The 16,543-nt window shown below is 41.1% G+C and overlaps 1 pseudogene; it reads left to right on the top strand.

Annotated features, from left to right (window-relative positions):
- LOC122445499 overlaps positions 1 to 16,543 on the top strand; it is a 61,381-nt pseudogene that overhangs the window by 27,789 nt on the left and 17,049 nt on the right.

Raw genomic sequence — 16,543 nt, 5'->3', positions numbered from 1 at the left:
ATGTTTTGTCACAGGTTATTGAATATAGTTTCCTATGCTATACTAGGACCTTGTTTATCTATTCTCTGTATACTAGTTTATATCTGCTAGTCCCAGACTCCCGATCCACCCCTTTCCCAATCCTGCCCAGAGGGCAAGCACAAGTCTGTCCTCTGTGTCTGTGAGTCTGGTTCTGTTTTATAGATAAGTTCACTTTGTGTCATATTTTAGATTTCACATATGAGTGATACCACATGGTATTTGTCTTTTTCTGTCTGACTTACTTCACTTAGTATGATAATTGCTAGGTCCATCCACGTTGCTACAAATGGCATTATTTCATTCTTTTTCATGGCCGAGTAGCATTCCATCATAGGTGGTGTTTTTTGTATAGGGCCTGGTCTTTGGACTTCCAGAGACCAGGTTAAAACATTACATCTCCCCATAACCCTGTTAATAATTAATAAATAGATATTATCAATATTTTACAAGTGAGAAAACCAAGGCACAGCAGAATCAGGTTGTTTAGTCCAGGTAAATAGCAGAGATGAGATGTGAACTTAAGGCAGTCTGGTTCTAGAGTCTGCATACTAAATACTGTTCTATATTGCCTTTTGGTACAGTACAGAAGGGTACAACAGAACCTCTCAAATTTTAGCGTGCATTTGAATAACCTGGAGAGCTTGTTAAAATGCAGTTTCTGATTCAGTAGGTTGGGGTGGGATTCTGCATTTGTAACAAGCTCCCACATGATGCTGATCCTGCTGGGCTTCAAATAACACTTAGAGTAGGAGGTTATATGACACGGTGCATGTGTGCATGCTAAGTCGCTTTAGTTGTGTCTGACTCTTTGCGACCCTGTGAACTGTAGACCGTCAGGCTCCTCTGAGCATGGGATTCTGCAAGCAAAAGTACTGGAGTGGGTTGCCATACTCTCCTCCAGGGTATCTTCCCAACCCCAGGGGTCAAATTTACGTCTCTTATGCCTCCTGCATTGGCAGCTGGGTTCTTCATCACTAGTGACTCCTGGGAAGCCCAAAGGAAAGTACAGTATGGTACAATACAGTATATAGTGTAGAGTCATGTGTGAAAGGTCGGGCATGTTGAGGCATGCCCCGGAAAAGTGCCGCAGGCAAGTTCCGGAGGCTGGCTAAACTTCCAGGGGCCGGCCCCCTGCAGCCTGGTCCAATTGGGTGCTGACACGGAGCCCTTGGACACCAACCGCCGCTGTAGCCCGCGATTTCTTCCTTATATGGGAAGACCTGGCTTGGACGCCGGGCCCTGACTATAAAACCCCTCCCCACCCCTCATACCTCGCAGACTCCCTTCTTCTCCTCACTCACCTGCCCCCGGGAGTTCTGCCCGAGGGCGACGCTTAATAAAGGCCTTTACCACAGGTCCTTAGAGGCGGCTTTTTTCCTCCCGCGGCGTTTTTTCTAACAATGTGGAAGAATATAAAACGAAGTGCATAAAGCCCAATAATCCTGCATCAACCCCATGTGCTGCTGCTGCTGCGAAGTCACTTCAGTCGTGTCTGACTTTGTGTGACCCCGTGGACTGCAGCCCACCAGGCTTCTCCGTCCGTGGGAATTTCCAGGCAAGAGTATTGGAGTGGGTTGCCATTGCCAACCCCCATGTGAGGCAGATGCTATTATTGAAAGGTTGCGGCTGTGAGCTGTGAGCTACATTAGGATTCATGACCTCCGGAGGACCGTATTTTGATCTGGGTCCAGAGACGAGGCTTGATCACTCGAATCTTTTGTGTAATAAAAGTTTATTAAAGTATAAAAAGGATAGAGGAAGCTTCTGACACAGACATCTGAAGGGGGTAGTAAGAGTGCCCCCTTGCTAGTTTTTAGCAAGGAGTTATATATCTGTTAGCAAGTTGCTAATCAGATAAAGAATCACCTCAAAACTGAGAGAGTTCCATCAGGTGCCTCTCCCACAACATTTTGAGATAGCATTGGCACAAGGTGAATCATCCCGTCATAAAACAATTGACATGAATCTTAAAGAAAGGCAGATTTGAAAGCAAATGCATAGTTTCATTAACATAGCTTAAGAGAACATTCCCATGAGTAAGATGTACTGGCTTGTTGAGCCATTATTGGTTCAAGGTTTAGCCTTAGGTGGAACAGATTTGAAGAAAGGCAGATTCCAAGGCAAATACATAGTTCATTAACATAGCTTAAGAAAAACATTTCCATAAGAAAAACACTTTGATTGGCTCAAAGTGTTTGAAGAAAGGTAAGTTCAGGCAGAACCAGGTGTCCTCACGACAACACGGAATTTAAAAGAAACCTCCTTTTAGTTTTGTATAGAGAAAGAGAAAAAAAGTCTGCCGCTTAAGTTTATTTCCTCCAGCTGGGGAGCCCTAGCCTTCCTACCTGTTGCCCTCTCATTCTTATACTCAGTCTCCAGGTGAGAAAAATAAAGAGAGAGGTTATGAAGCACAGATGGGAAATAATGGAGGCAGAGTTTGAACTTCCCAGCAGTTTGGTGTCAAAGCCAGAGCCAATTTTTCAGAGTATTAAATGAACATTTTTGATTCTACTATCTCAAGAATCAATCCTAAAGGAAATCCACCCTGAATATTCATCGGAAGGACTGATGCTGAAGCTGAAGCTCCAGTTCTTTGGCCACCTGATGTGAACAGCTGACTCATTGGAAAAGACCTTGATGCTGGGAAAGATTGAGGGCAGGAGGAGAAGGGGACGACAGAGGATGAGATGGTTGGATGGCATCATTGACTCAGTGGACTTGAATCAGCAAACTCTGTGAGACAGTAAAGGACAGGGGAGTCTGGCATGCTATCGTCTGTGGAATTGGAGTCAGAAATGACTTAGCAACTGAACAACAACGAATCTCAAGATTATCACTACTTTGCAGTGCTTTTGGTAAATTCAGAAATCAACCGAGGGACTTCCCTGGTGGTCTGTGGCTAAGACTCCATGCTCCTAGAGTAGATAATCCAGGGTTTGATCCCTGGTCAGGAACTAGCTCCCACGTGCCACACCTAAGAGTTCTTATGCTGCAACTAAGACCTGGCCCTGCCAAATAAGTAAATGTTGAAAAGAAAAATCGATCGAAAAGAGTGCATGTATAGAATTATTTGTTTAAAATAAGCATGGATTATGAAATGTCCTTCCGCAGTTCAGTTCTTCAGGAATCAGAGTCCTGGAGACTTTGATTTATTTTTGCTGTTGTTCTGTTTCATTTTTGTTGTCTGTCATTATCTTGGAGAGGAGTAGAGGTACAGGATTCCAGCTTCTCTTCTCAGGTCATTTTGAGCCATTTAATAAATTAGGATTTGTAGTTATCTCCAGTTCTGTGTTATCTTGTACTTTAATAATGGCTAAACCTAATTGGTTCTAGACTTATAAAGCTGAATCAGACAAACTTTAGAGGTTATCTGGTGAAAGTCAGCCCTCTTTGTTAACAGGGAAAGAAAATGCTCCTTGCATTACAGGGGAAAACCCAGTGAAAATGCTTCTGGGGAAAATTTAAATTAGAAATGTCAGAATAATATTCCATACTCAGAAATTTTTTTTCTTTCTGAATTCAGATCTGATATAGAAATGGGATTTACATCTGTGAAATCTCTTTATGGCAAATTTCAATTAGAGACTTAAAAATCAAAACAAAGCCAAGATATTTTATATGGAAGGATGGGAGTAAGGCACATTCTGTCTTTTCAATTCCAGAAAGACATCTGGACAGCTCGCACAGAATGTGACATTTAGGGGATTGAATACTCATGAGTCAGCCCTGGATCCCAGATCCCTGAGAAACTTCAGCCACTGTTTATGACTATTTTAACTGGTGAAGGGTCCAATGTTTATTTATTTTCCTTGAAACTTCCTTCTCCCCAAATTTGCCGTTTTGTTTTGTGATTCTGGGCCAAATACTGCAGTTTATGCTGATCTAAAGAGAAAATGCCTGTCTGCATGTCCTGTCTTGCTTTGACAATCCAACATCATGCTTGTCAAGAAATAGTTAATAAATAGCAGTCCTTTTGTGATTGATAAGTTACCTTTTGAAGTTTTCACCCAAATTCTAATCCAAATGCATTTTTAACCATTAACTTTTCCTCCTTAGTGAAATTTTGTAGATGGTCTTATTATGAATGGGTAGCTGTAGCCAAAGCTGTGGTTTTTCCAGTAGTCATGTATGGATGTGAGAGTTGGACTATAAAGAAAGCTGAGCACCGAAGAATTGATGCTTTTGAACTGTGGTGTTTTGGAGAAGACTCTTGAGAGTCCCTTGGACTGCAAGGAGATCCAACCAGTCCATCCTAAAGGAAATCAGTCCTGAATATTCATTGGAAGGACTGATGCTAAAGCTGAAACTCCAATACTTTGGCCACCTGATGTGAAGAACTGACTCACTGGGAAAGACCCTGATGCTGGGAAAGATTGAAGGCAGGGGGAAAAGGGGGTGACAGAGGATGAGATGGCTGGATGGCATCACTGACTCGATGGACATGAGTTTGAGTAAACTCTGGGAGTTGGTGATGGACAGGGAGGCCTGGAATGCCTCAGTCCATGGGGTCACAGAGTCGGACATGACTGAGTGACTGAACTGAACTGAGGTGTAGCCTGAAAGATCAGTGGGCCTTCCAATTCTAGCTACACCCTTCTAGGAGGGGTTAAATGTTTTCAGGTAGGAGAAACATAAAGTTGAGAGTGATAATCAGTCTTGGCCTTTTCTAATATGCTTCTCTGAAACAAGGTGTCTGCATGGGTGATGAATGAAACTTCCAGGGGAGAAGGGAATAGTACAGCTTGTACTAAAAGAGACTCAAGGCTGTTTTATATTTTGTCTTCATTCATTTGGGGAACATTTAATGAGCCTTTGCGTTAGACACTGGGAAAGTAAGATGACATAGTCTCCACTATGAGGGAATGTTTGTTCAGAGAGAGATCTTGTAAAGTAATAGTGGATATGCAGGGGCATTTAATAGCTCAACTTGAGGGCGTGGGGACATGAATCACAGATGCTTTAGGGAGGGGGCTTTTGAACTTCAACTTGAAGGACATGTGTGAGTTAACCAGATTAGAATGGAGGGAATGGGAAAGGATACTTCAGGTGGAAGGAATAGGATGTGCAGAGGTTCTTTTGAAACAGGTCTTATATGAAACAGTATATATCAGTTAGTTTTTGCTGCGTAACAAGCCATCACCCAAAGTAAACAACAAAGATTTGTCAATGAAAATAATCAATAAGAATAGAAGTCTTTTCTATTTTGTTTTCTAGTTTTTTCTTTGAGCCAAACTGAGGACTAGCCTGGAAGCCCACTCTCTAGATTACTCTGAGAAACTTCTCCAGAGAAATAGAGTTTTCAGTATAGTTTTATATCCCATCAGAACAAAGAACATTAAACAAGTCAGGGTTATATTTCTTCAGAGTTTATAAAAAAGAAGATTCCAGCAAGGACACAGCATATCAGCATGGCCTTGGCACATGGGAAGGGTGTCTTATCATCAAAGGAGAACAAGCATTGGCATCCCAGGAAGAGAGGCATTTAATCTTTATTTTTAACAAGGGCGTTCTTTACTTTTGTGTCCCTTTTCTCTAATAATTAAAGCTGATGTACAGCGTCTGTTTGATAGGCCACAAATGGGCTACTTTAGTTAGCATAAAATTCAGGTTAACTCATGTGTAAGCCAGACAGATTTCCCTATATCTCAATATGTGAAAATTTCTTTCATCACACCATTACTTCACTTATACTTCTGTGGGTTGGCTGGAGATTCTCCTTGAAGGACCAGATTGGCTGATATCTTCTGGGCTGGGTTGTGCAGTCATAGGTGACTAATTTGACTTCTTTCTCCTCTACCTTCAAAGGATGCAGTGTAGATGTGTCTGTAGGAATCGATCTCTCCACTTCCACGAGGCTAGTTCAGCTGAGGCTTCAGTGGTTATTGCCAAAGCTGATGCAGGAGCTGGCTGTGCTTTCCCATATCAGCTGTGATGTTACAGGCCAGACCAACGTGATGCTCTGCTACCACGGAGCATCAAAGGGCCAGCTCATCTTTGACTCAGGATTTGAAAAGTACAGTGATGAGACCATTCAGAAGTTCTTGATTCACCAGGGTGCCAGGAGCAACCATATGGATGTGGATTTTTTGCAGTCCCTGACAGAGAGTGCTATCCATCTGTCTTATGCCAATGTGAAGGTAATAAATGCTAAGAAAATCTGTTTTGGGGCCATTAGGCAGGGTTGGAGGGGTAAGACTTTTGTGACTGAGGCCAACTAAATTGTTCTTCACTGCAGAGCTTACCCAGAAGAACTCTAGGTACTCTTACTCAGTAAAGACCAAGAAGAGACGTGTTTTCATTCAGTCATCTAATATTTACCAAACCCTGGAGGCTCTGCTGAATGCCAATAGGAATAAAAGGATATAGTCCCTGCCCTCAGGTTGCCCACAGCTAGTGATCCAGATTTGTTCATGGCACAGATTCATCCCAGACATCTTGGAAGATATTAGTTCCTATGGTCACTCATTGTCACGTAGAGTAAGGCTCATTGTTTTTCTAACCACCCCCTTGAACCATATTTTGTGACAGTTAAAAGCTCCCTACAGTTAAACCTCCCTTCCTGGGTCCCCAGAACTATGCACCCACAGGAGTCCACAGGAATGAAAAGGTCTCGTGTAACATGTATTAGGAAATTACATCCCCTGAACTTTGAAAGTTACATTGAATTTTTCTTTCAGTCCTGTATCCAATGGGTTTATTTCTTGAATAATGGAATTCACTTTTTAAGTTAATTTTCTCTGGGTAGAAGTAGCACATTTTATTTGTAGAAAATGCATTAAAATGTGGGAAGTTTTGCATTGATGAAGATGAATATTGTAAAAATTTTTGGAAGCTATTTTTAAGTGAATACATTAAGCCGGTTCAAATTCTTTTTTGGGGGGTGGGGAGCATGTAGGGGAGGACATTGCAGTGTAAGTGAATGTGTAATAAAGTAACAAATAGATGAATGGGTAAAACCAAAGGGAACAGGGTGAAAGGCTGGGTATACCAGAAGACCTAATGAAGAGAGGTGCAATTCACAGCACCTGTCTTCTCCATTGCCTTTTCCCAATTCCCTCCCCTCCTCCTCTCTCTCTCCCAGCTTCTGCAAGCCCTTTCTCTCTCATAAACAACAGGTCCTGTTAGTGTTTAAAGATGGACCAGATGATGATCTAGAGAAACTGAAGGAAGTATCTGAGCTTCTCAGCAGCAAAGGTAAGTGCAGGGCATTGCCCTGTGGGGGCCGTGTTCCTGCCGCAGGGCTGACACAGTCTTGCAGATTTCCAGACGCTGACTCCAGGTCGTGGGACCTCATGCCCTTGAAGCTGACGTGCAGTCTCCCTCTTCATATGAACTGGGGACTATTCAGGGCTGAGAGACCCCAGACTCCACATCCTCAGTACTTGCTAAGGGTTGCTCTGAGTGAGACAGAACTGACCAATTACCAGCCTGGCGTCTGCTTTGGAGGGTTACAGGGGCAGCTCCTGCTTCTTGTGGAGTAGGTGGCCTCTGTTCTTTTAGGCTCTCTGGGAGCCATATGTCTCTTTTTTCCTAAACTAAAGTCACCCTACGCCTTCTTCCCCTGCCTTTCCTCCCGCCTTCTCCCTGACTTTTTCTCTTTAGTCAACTCCAGGGGCTGCTGCACAATATATACCTACATGTCAGGCAGTTCTGTCGCTCAGTCGTGTCCGACTCCTTGCGACCCCATGGACTGCAGCACTCCAGGCCTCCCTGTCCATCACCAACTCCCAGAGTTTACTCAGACTCATGTCCATTGAGTCGGTGATGCCATCCAACCATCTCATCCTCTGTCGTCCCCTTCTCCTGCTGCCTTCAATCTTTCCCAGCATCAGGGTCTTTTCCAATGAGTCAGTTCTTCACATCAGGTGGCCAAAGTACACATATATCCATATACTCTAAATATAGTTGGTTTAGATTATTATATTTATTTCAGGTGCCCAACATAGCGATTCCATATTTTTATAGATTGTGATCCATTTAAAGTTGTTGTAAAATATTGGCTTTATTAACTGTGCGGTACAATATATTCTTGTGGCCTATTTATTTTCATACATGGGAGTTTGTATTTCTTAATCCACTCACCACTGGTAATGACTAGTTTGTTCTCTGTATCTATGAGTCTGTTTCTATCTTGTTATATTCACTTGTATGTTTTATTTTTTATCTTCTACATATAAGTGATAACATAAAGTATTTGTCTCCTGTCTGACTTACTTCACCAAGTATAATACTCTCTAGGTCCATGCATGTTGTTGCAAATGGCAAGATTCCATTCTTTATGGCTGAGTAATATACCCTTGTGTATACAGTTGACCCTTGAACAACCTGGAGGTTAGGGGTGCCAACTGTCCCTGCAGTTGAAAATCCATATATAACTTTATGGTTGGCCTGCTGTATCCACAATTTAATCCACAGTTGAATCCACAGATTCAACTGGCCATACATCATTATAGTACATGTATAGCTATACACCATTGTAGTATTATAGTACTTAATTATTGAAAAAATTTGCATTGTAGGTGGACCCTTGCAGTTCAAAGCCATGTTGCTCAAGAGTCAGCTGTATTTAACCCCATCTTATTTATCCATTTATCTACCCATGAATACGTAGGTTACTTCCATATCTTGGCTATTGTAAGTAGTGCTGCTATGAACATTGGGTTGAATTTATCTTTGAATTAGTGTCTTTGTCTTCTTTAGATATATACCAAAATGTAGAATTGCTAGATCATATGGCAGTTCTATTTAAGTTTTCTGAGGAAACTCCACACTCTTTTCCACAGTGGCTATACCAACTTACATCCCCACCAACAGTGTAGGAGGGTTCCCTTTTCCCCACATCCTCACAATATTTGTTGTTTACAGACTTTCTCATACTAGCAATTCTGACAGGTGTGAGGTCACACCTCATTGTGGTTTTGATTTGCGTTTCTCTGATGATTCGTGATGTGAATATCTTTTCATGTGCCTGTTGGTCATCTGTATGTTTTGGAAAAACATCTATGCAGGTCTTCTGCCCATTTATTGATTGGGTTGTTTGCTCTCCTGATATTGAATTGTATGAGCTGTTTATAAATTTTGGATATTAACCCCTTATTGGTCATAACATTTGCAAATATCTTCTCCCAATTCTGTAGGCTGTTTTTTTTCATTTTGCTGATGGCTTTTTTGATTTTAGGTCCTATTTCTTTCCTTCTGCTTTTGTTTCCTTTGCTTTTGGAGATAAATCCAAAAAATAACACAACAATTTATGTCAGGGTGTTCTGCTTATGTTTTCTTCTAGGAGTTTTATGGTTTTTGATTCTCTATTTAAGTCTTTTTATCCATTTTGAGTTTCTTTTGTATATAGTGTGAGAAAATGTTCAAATTTAATTCTTTACATGTTCAGTTTTCCCAGTACCATTACTAAAGAAATTGTGTTTTCTCCATTAGATAGTTCTGCCTCTCTTGCCATAGATTAATTGACTATGAGTATGTGGAATTATTTCTGGGCTCTTTATTCTGTTCTACTGATATATGTGTCTGTTTTTGTGCCAGTGTGTGTCTGTTTTGATGACTGCAACTTTGTAGTATCATCTGAAATCAGGGAGCATAGTATTTTTAGCTTTGTTCTTTTTTTCTCAAGATTGCTTTGGCAAATCAGGGTCTTTTGTCATTCCATATAAAATTTTGGATTATTTGTTCTAGTTATGTGAAACATGTCATGGGTATCTTAGTAGGTATTGCATTAAATGGAATATTTCTGTGACAACTTGCTTTCAGCTGAATTTAATGCATAGATTGCCACTGGAAGTGTAAAATGTTATAACTTCTCTGGAAGGGAATTGGGAGTAAATGACAAAGGACTGCAAATTCTGCCTCTCTGCTAGATCTGCAATTCCATTTCTAGGAATTCATTTTAAGGAATACTTAAGAATATGTATACAACTTTTAACTGTAAGATTTTATGGTAGCCTGTTTACAATAGCAAAAAGCTAATGGGCATGTGTGTGGGTCTGTGTATCAATTTGATGTCTAAAATATTAATGCTATTATTTGTTCTGAAATTCTACAGTACTTTTTAGCCAAATTTAAGAAGTGTTCTTTTCCATGTGTTTTCCGTTTTGTGGAAAAATCCAGATGACCTATTAGTGCTTGCATCAATAGAAGAAGCTAAGTACAGTGTGCAACCTTCAAATCTCAGAGGGGCAGAGTTCCCTGAGGCAGGCCTTATGTATAAACAGTATCTTTTTGGTGAAAAAAAAAAAAAAAAACACAACAGGAAACCAAAGTTAAAGAAAAAGAAACAGATCCAAAGGTGGAGTCAGAATTGGCTCTTCCTGCAACAAGACTAGCCACCCTTTGTTGCAAAACCTCTATATAACCCAGCTCTTCCCCTTGCCTCCTGGGAGCAGTTCTCTCAGGGTCACTTGAGATGCTGTCTCCTGGGCTTGAAGTTCTGAAAATTCCCACTGAATAAAACATAACTTTTAGGTTGCGAATATTTTTTAAGTTGGCAGAAACAAAAAACATGGGCTACAAGAGGGCTCTGAGAGTCCTTCCTGGTTCCACCTAACTGTTTACCTTTTAGCTGCTGGGATTGAAAGGTATCAGACCAATTCTTTAGGAAGGCACGTTGTGAGGTGGCTTTGATTTGAGGGAAAAAACACAGTTTGAGAAAAAGACAGATGAGGATATAAGAAGGATGGGATGATGGACAGATATCTGGGGCCAAAACAAGTCAGACTATTAGAAAGACATGCAAGGAAATCGCCCACCTGTTGGTCTTTTGAAGGATTCTTTGGACTCCTGACTATTGGCCTGGAAGGTGTCCATAAGTTAGAGGAGCTCCAGGAGCTAGAATTTGGCAGAGGATTTGCATATAATCAACCTCTGAGCATCACACTGCACACCCTTCCGAGCATGCAACTTGTAAATTTTCTTTTTTTAAACATCATCCTTTCCTAAGTCTGTTCATGCTAATATTTCTAAAACCTTGAGGGAATTTTGTTTCTTTAGTGTGTAATGTGCTGTAGGTTAATACAGCATTGGGAAAAAAAAAAAACATTATGTGAGATGGATTTTGTTTTCAGGACACAATTGTAGAAAGAACATGCTGCAATAGGTATGCTAAGTGCTTTGGAGAGGACGGGCACAGAGGTGATGGTGGGAGCCCAGGGGGAAAGGTGAGTTCTTGCTGGGTGTGTGTGGGGGAGGGGAGAGAGATTTTGTATCCATTACACTCGAGGCCTGTGTTAGATCTTTAATACACCTTTTCTGATTCTGTCCTCTTAACAGACCTCTTTTACAGGCATAAAATTGAGGCTCAGAGAGGGAACACCATTTTCCTGAAGTTGCACAGTTACAAAGAGGCATTTTAGGGTTTCAACCCCTGTGTCTGCTTGACTCCAGGGCTCATATCCTTTCCACTATACTATGCTGTCTCCTTACTTTTATTTGACACTTTCGCAGGTTCTACCACTACACAGAAGTTTTCACTCGTCCACAAAATTTTCACTTGTCCACTATCTGTTTTCTTTACGGTATTCAAAGCCTCTTCCCCTCTGATCTAATATCCTATTTTATACCAGAAACCTCGGAGGATAAATACAGTCACTGGTTTACTGGTGGTTGATTTGCATCTCTCTTTTAATTCTGTAGTTAAGTGATAGGAAAATTACTGCTTCCTACAGTTCCTTAAGGGGGACTGTCTCATTAGAAATGGTCTTCAGATACCCAGGGACACAAGGTTCCATTCTCACAGGACTAGAGCCTCATGATGGGTGGGTAATCGCAAATTCATGTGGAAGGTTGAATCAAACCCATTGGTTTTTACATTGTCTTTTTCTAAGGTTTTCCATGAGATGGTTGGAATGAGCTCTTACTGACTTTGTAGATCAATCTTAATTTTGAACAGTGCATAATTACTTTTTGAAAAATAAATTGCAATCATGCCTTAGCACTAGATTTTCCCCCCCTCTTATTATTCTTAAATATAGGATTGGAAGGTCAGAAAATCAAGCTTGGGAACCTTGATTATTTTTTTAATAACTTGTTTTGAGACCGAAGATTGACACGTCCTGAATTCTTGATTTCTCTGCCCTGTCTGTTAGTGCTTGGATGTATTACTTTCATCTTTATTAATTACAAATAGACTATGGCTCTCACATTTTATTTACTGTATTTTAGACTTAATAAACATCTCTGACTATAAAATGGTAAGCCAAACTTCCTTGAGAGGAAATAGTTTGTGTATTTAGAAATCTAAGAAGAGTGAAATGAGAGAGTGAAGGATTGAGTCATACAGAAATAGACAACCATTTCTCATAAGTTATATGGGCTCTTGTTGTTGTTAAGTCACTCAGTTGTGGCCGACTCTTTGCGACCACAAGGACTGCAGCACACCAGTCTTCCCTGTCCTTCATCATCTCCCGGAGCTTGCTCAAACTCACGTCCATTGAGTCAGTGATGCCTTCCAACCATCTCATCCTCTGTCGTACACTTCTCCTCCTGCCCTCAATCTTTCCCAGTGTCAGGGGCTTTTCAAATGAGTCAGTTCTTCACATCAGGTGGCCAAAGCATTGGAGTTTCAGCTTCAGCATCAGTCCTTCCAATGAACACCAGGACTGATCTCCTTTAGGATGGACTGGTTGGATCTCCTTGCAGTCCAAGGGACTCTCAAGAGTCTCCTCCAACACCACAGTTCAAAAGCATCAATTCTTCGGCGCTCAACTTTCTTCACAGTCCAACTCTCACATCCATACATGACCGCTGGAAAGACCATAGCTTTGACTAGACGGACCTTTGTTGGCAAAGTAATGTCTCTGCTTTTTAATGTGCTGTCTAGTTGGTCCTAACTTTTCTTCCAAGGAGCAAGTGTCTTTTAATTTCATGGCTGCAATCACCATCTGCAGTGATTTTGGAGCCCCAAAATAAAGTCTGTTATGTTTCTATTGTCTCCCCATCTATTTGCCATGAAGTGATGGGACCAGATGCCATGATCTTAGTTTTCTGAATGTTGAGCTTTAAGCCAACTTTTTGACTCTCCTCTTTCACTTTCATCAAGAGGCTCTTTATTTCTTCTTCACTTTTGCCATAAGGGTGGTGTCATCTGCATATCTGAGGTTATTGATTTTTCTCCTGGCAATCTTGATTCCAGCTTGTACTTCTTCTAGCCCAGTGTTTCTCATGATGTACTCTGCATATAAGTTAAATAAGCAGGGTGACAATATACAGTCTTGACATACTCCTTTTCCTGTTTGGAACCAGTCTGTTGTTTCATGTCCAGTTCTAACTGTTTCACTTTAAGACAGGCCAAGAGTATTTGTTTCTATATATCTCTGTGTATTATGCTTGACATTTAGTAGATTATTAATAAAATGTCAACTCAGTGAGACAAGGGTGTCTATCACTAATAATTTTTATTTCCTGAAGATTTGAGAAGTGAAGGATTTGAAGTCCATGTTATTTATTTTGATTTCTTTTTTTCCTCAGGGAGAGAGAGGTTTTGATGGGTTACCTGGTTACCCTGGTGAAGAAGGTAGCCATGTAAGTGCCGAATCTTATTTTTTTCTTTAAAAGAATATGGTAAAAGGGGTCAAATATTAGTCATACTTAATTGCACTTAAGTAATAAATTAGAGAACCAAAGCCATTCTTACAGGATCACTCAGATCCTGTCCTGACTGGCTGAAAAGGTGATGGAGTTATAGTCACCCACTGATGGTTTGCATATAACCCTGGATGCATCCTGGGGTGAGGAAAACTTCTCCAACGTGATTGACCATGGATAACAATGTGTATTGTGGAGAGAACTGTCAGCTTGGGGACTGGAGTTTACCACATTAGAGGTCAAAACTGAAATAATTTAGAATTATTCATTTTATTTCAAAATAACAAAAATAAACCCATTGCAGAAATGAGACATTCCTTTATGAAAACACCATATATTTTCCAAAATAAAATGTTTTAGTGACTGTGTTTTTTTTGTAGTTTTAAGCATCTTTAATGTCTAACTTCTTAGAGAACAACTGCACCGCTATATCTGCTTCTGTCCCGAGTCTGTTGTGATGTCGCTTGGCTGTTGACGTCTTAAAAACTCTGATATATACTTGGGAGAGAATGTGAATGAAAAAGAAAGCACAGCATTTTATTGTAATTGGGAAAACAGTTTTAGCTTTGTGAGCACCCTTTCTCAAAAGGTCTTGGGGACCTGAGGGGTCCCAGTACCAAACTTTTCATACTACGGGTGTACACAGGTATTAATGTTTTAATCGCTCCACTTAGCATGTCACTTTATTATTGTGAACATTTAGAATGTTTGAACTTGCAAAGTAAGCAGAAATTAAAGAAAAATGCTGAGACCTATGTAAGTGGATCTGTTTGATTACATTTGTGGGAGAATTGCTCAACTTTTTATTTTGTCTTGGTAAGCATGGTCTCAGATATTAGAAGTACATTCAGAAATGTGAGTTGTGAACTTTTGTTATTTTACTTAGCAGTAGTGATAATATTGCTTCCTGTTTTTATGATGTTTTAAGATGTTGTCTAAGTGTTATTTTTTTCTGTTTGGTTTGTGGTTCAGTGAGCCTGGTCAAGCTTAAGAGAATAACTTAGCTAACCCTAAGGCCGTTAGGCCATTGATACTAATTTCAAACAAATACCATCTTCAAGCCTGCCTGTGTCTAGGATGGGTGATGATTTTGTCCCCATTCTCTAATGTCTTAACACCCTAAAATCAAGATATTTTATAAAGACCCCCTAGTACAGAGCTAGGAATATAATGTGAGTGCTATACATAGTCTTATATAATTAAAACATTTTAAGTAGCTGCCTTAAAGAAAGCTTTAAAAAAAAGTGAAGTTAATTTTAGTAACATTTTACTTAACTCAATAAACCCTAAGTGTAATCAACATGTAATTAATATAAAAGTTGAGATAGCTTACTTTAAGAAATATGCTGCCTTTGAAATCCAGTGTGTATTTTGTACTTAGATCACATCTCAAATGAACCAGACATGTTTCAAGCCATCAGTATCACCATGTGATAGCATAGCTCAGCAGGGCTTGTCTTCTTTGCATTTCTCACAAGAGAGGCGACTTCTAACTATGTAGTCCTTTGAATGGCTTTTAAAGTTGCTTCCCTTCAAAGCAGGTCAGGTTCGACTTAAGGTTAGACTTTTGCTTAACAGCAGAAGTACCACTTGCAGGCGGACAGGTTTCAGAATGTGCCCAGAATTTGTAAGTTCAAGTTCAAAGTGTCCGAGTCTTTCCGAATCCAAGTTCCTACTGCTCATCTCAAGACAGGTCAATCAACTGAGAGACAGGTGTTTGGCCAGGAAACAGCAGCTTTATTTGGAAAGCCAGCAGACTGAGAGAGTGGACTAGAGTCCCACAGAACCATCCAGCCCAGGTTTGAATGCCAGTTCTTTTTATGGAGTGAAGAGGGGCCAAGTGAAGAGGTCAAGGAAAAGAGGTGTATATTGTTGCAAGCCAGATTGGAGGGGTTGTGATAATTTTTTCTTTCCCACATCCATTCATGGGTAGGTCCGGTCAGGATGCTTCCTTTGGGCTAAACAAAGGTATTTTGGCTTAACACAGGAGTGGGAGGCAGGGTTAACTGAGATGGGCCATTATGTATACTTAAGCTGTAGGCAACATCCCTTTGGTGATTAACTTGCAGCAGAAGCCGTAGAATGTAAAGGTTATTTTACTGAACCCAAGTCTGTGTTCGCATGCAGAGCAAAGCCAAACACTGCACTGGAGCTGGAGCACACAAAGGTTCATCTCAGGTTAAGAAGGAAGAAGGGGCAGGTGGTCCCCCCAAACCTGAACTCTCTGAGGGCGTGGGTTCCAGCAAAGTGTTTTAAAAGGCCAGATGGGGGAGGGGCATCCCAGGTGTGTGATCAGTTCATGCACAATTCTCTGATTGGCTGATAGTGAGGTAACAGGGCTGTTAGGTTAACATTATCAGCCCTTAGGCACCAGTAGGCCTGGGGGCTACCTGCTCATGATTATCTAGTAGCTAATTTCTTCCATTTGGTGGTTGTTTTAGCATCTTAGGAACTCGGTAAATATGGTCAAATACCATTATCTAGGTACTGTAGAGAGGAGCTACAACAGAGGGTATAGGAGAGGGATCCATACCCAGTAGGGTCCTGCTTGGTTACAATTAAAGTAAAAGAAACCCATCCAACATGGAGTCAGATTTGTTCTTCCCTATTACAAGAAGACAAGTAGCTAACTGTTTCAGGTATCTATTTCCCCCTGCCCCCAATCCCAACAACAACAACAGCAAGAACACCCACGGTGGTACAAAACAACAGTCACCCCCTGGGACGCTGGGTGGGGAAACTGAAAAAGGAACTGTTTCCTGCTGTTTGCTGGGTTTCTGGGGGCTCTCCCACTTCCCTCTGCCCCTTGGTTCACTTGCCGCCTGTCCTGAAGCCTGGGGCTGGAGGACCGCTGCTGAGGTGGCTTCCTCTGCATCCCTGGAGGGGCTGGGAGGCAGAAGGGCAGGCTGAGGGGGAGTGGCAAGGCTGCAGG

This window comes from Cervus canadensis, chromosome 7, assembly GCF_019320065.1.
Source record: "Cervus canadensis isolate Bull #8, Minnesota chromosome 7, ASM1932006v1, whole genome shotgun sequence".
In the NCBI taxonomy this organism is placed as follows: Eukaryota; Metazoa; Chordata; class Mammalia; order Artiodactyla; family Cervidae; genus Cervus; species Cervus canadensis.
Note: the sequence above shows the minus strand (reverse complement) of the source record. Positions and strands in the feature narration are given on the sequence as shown.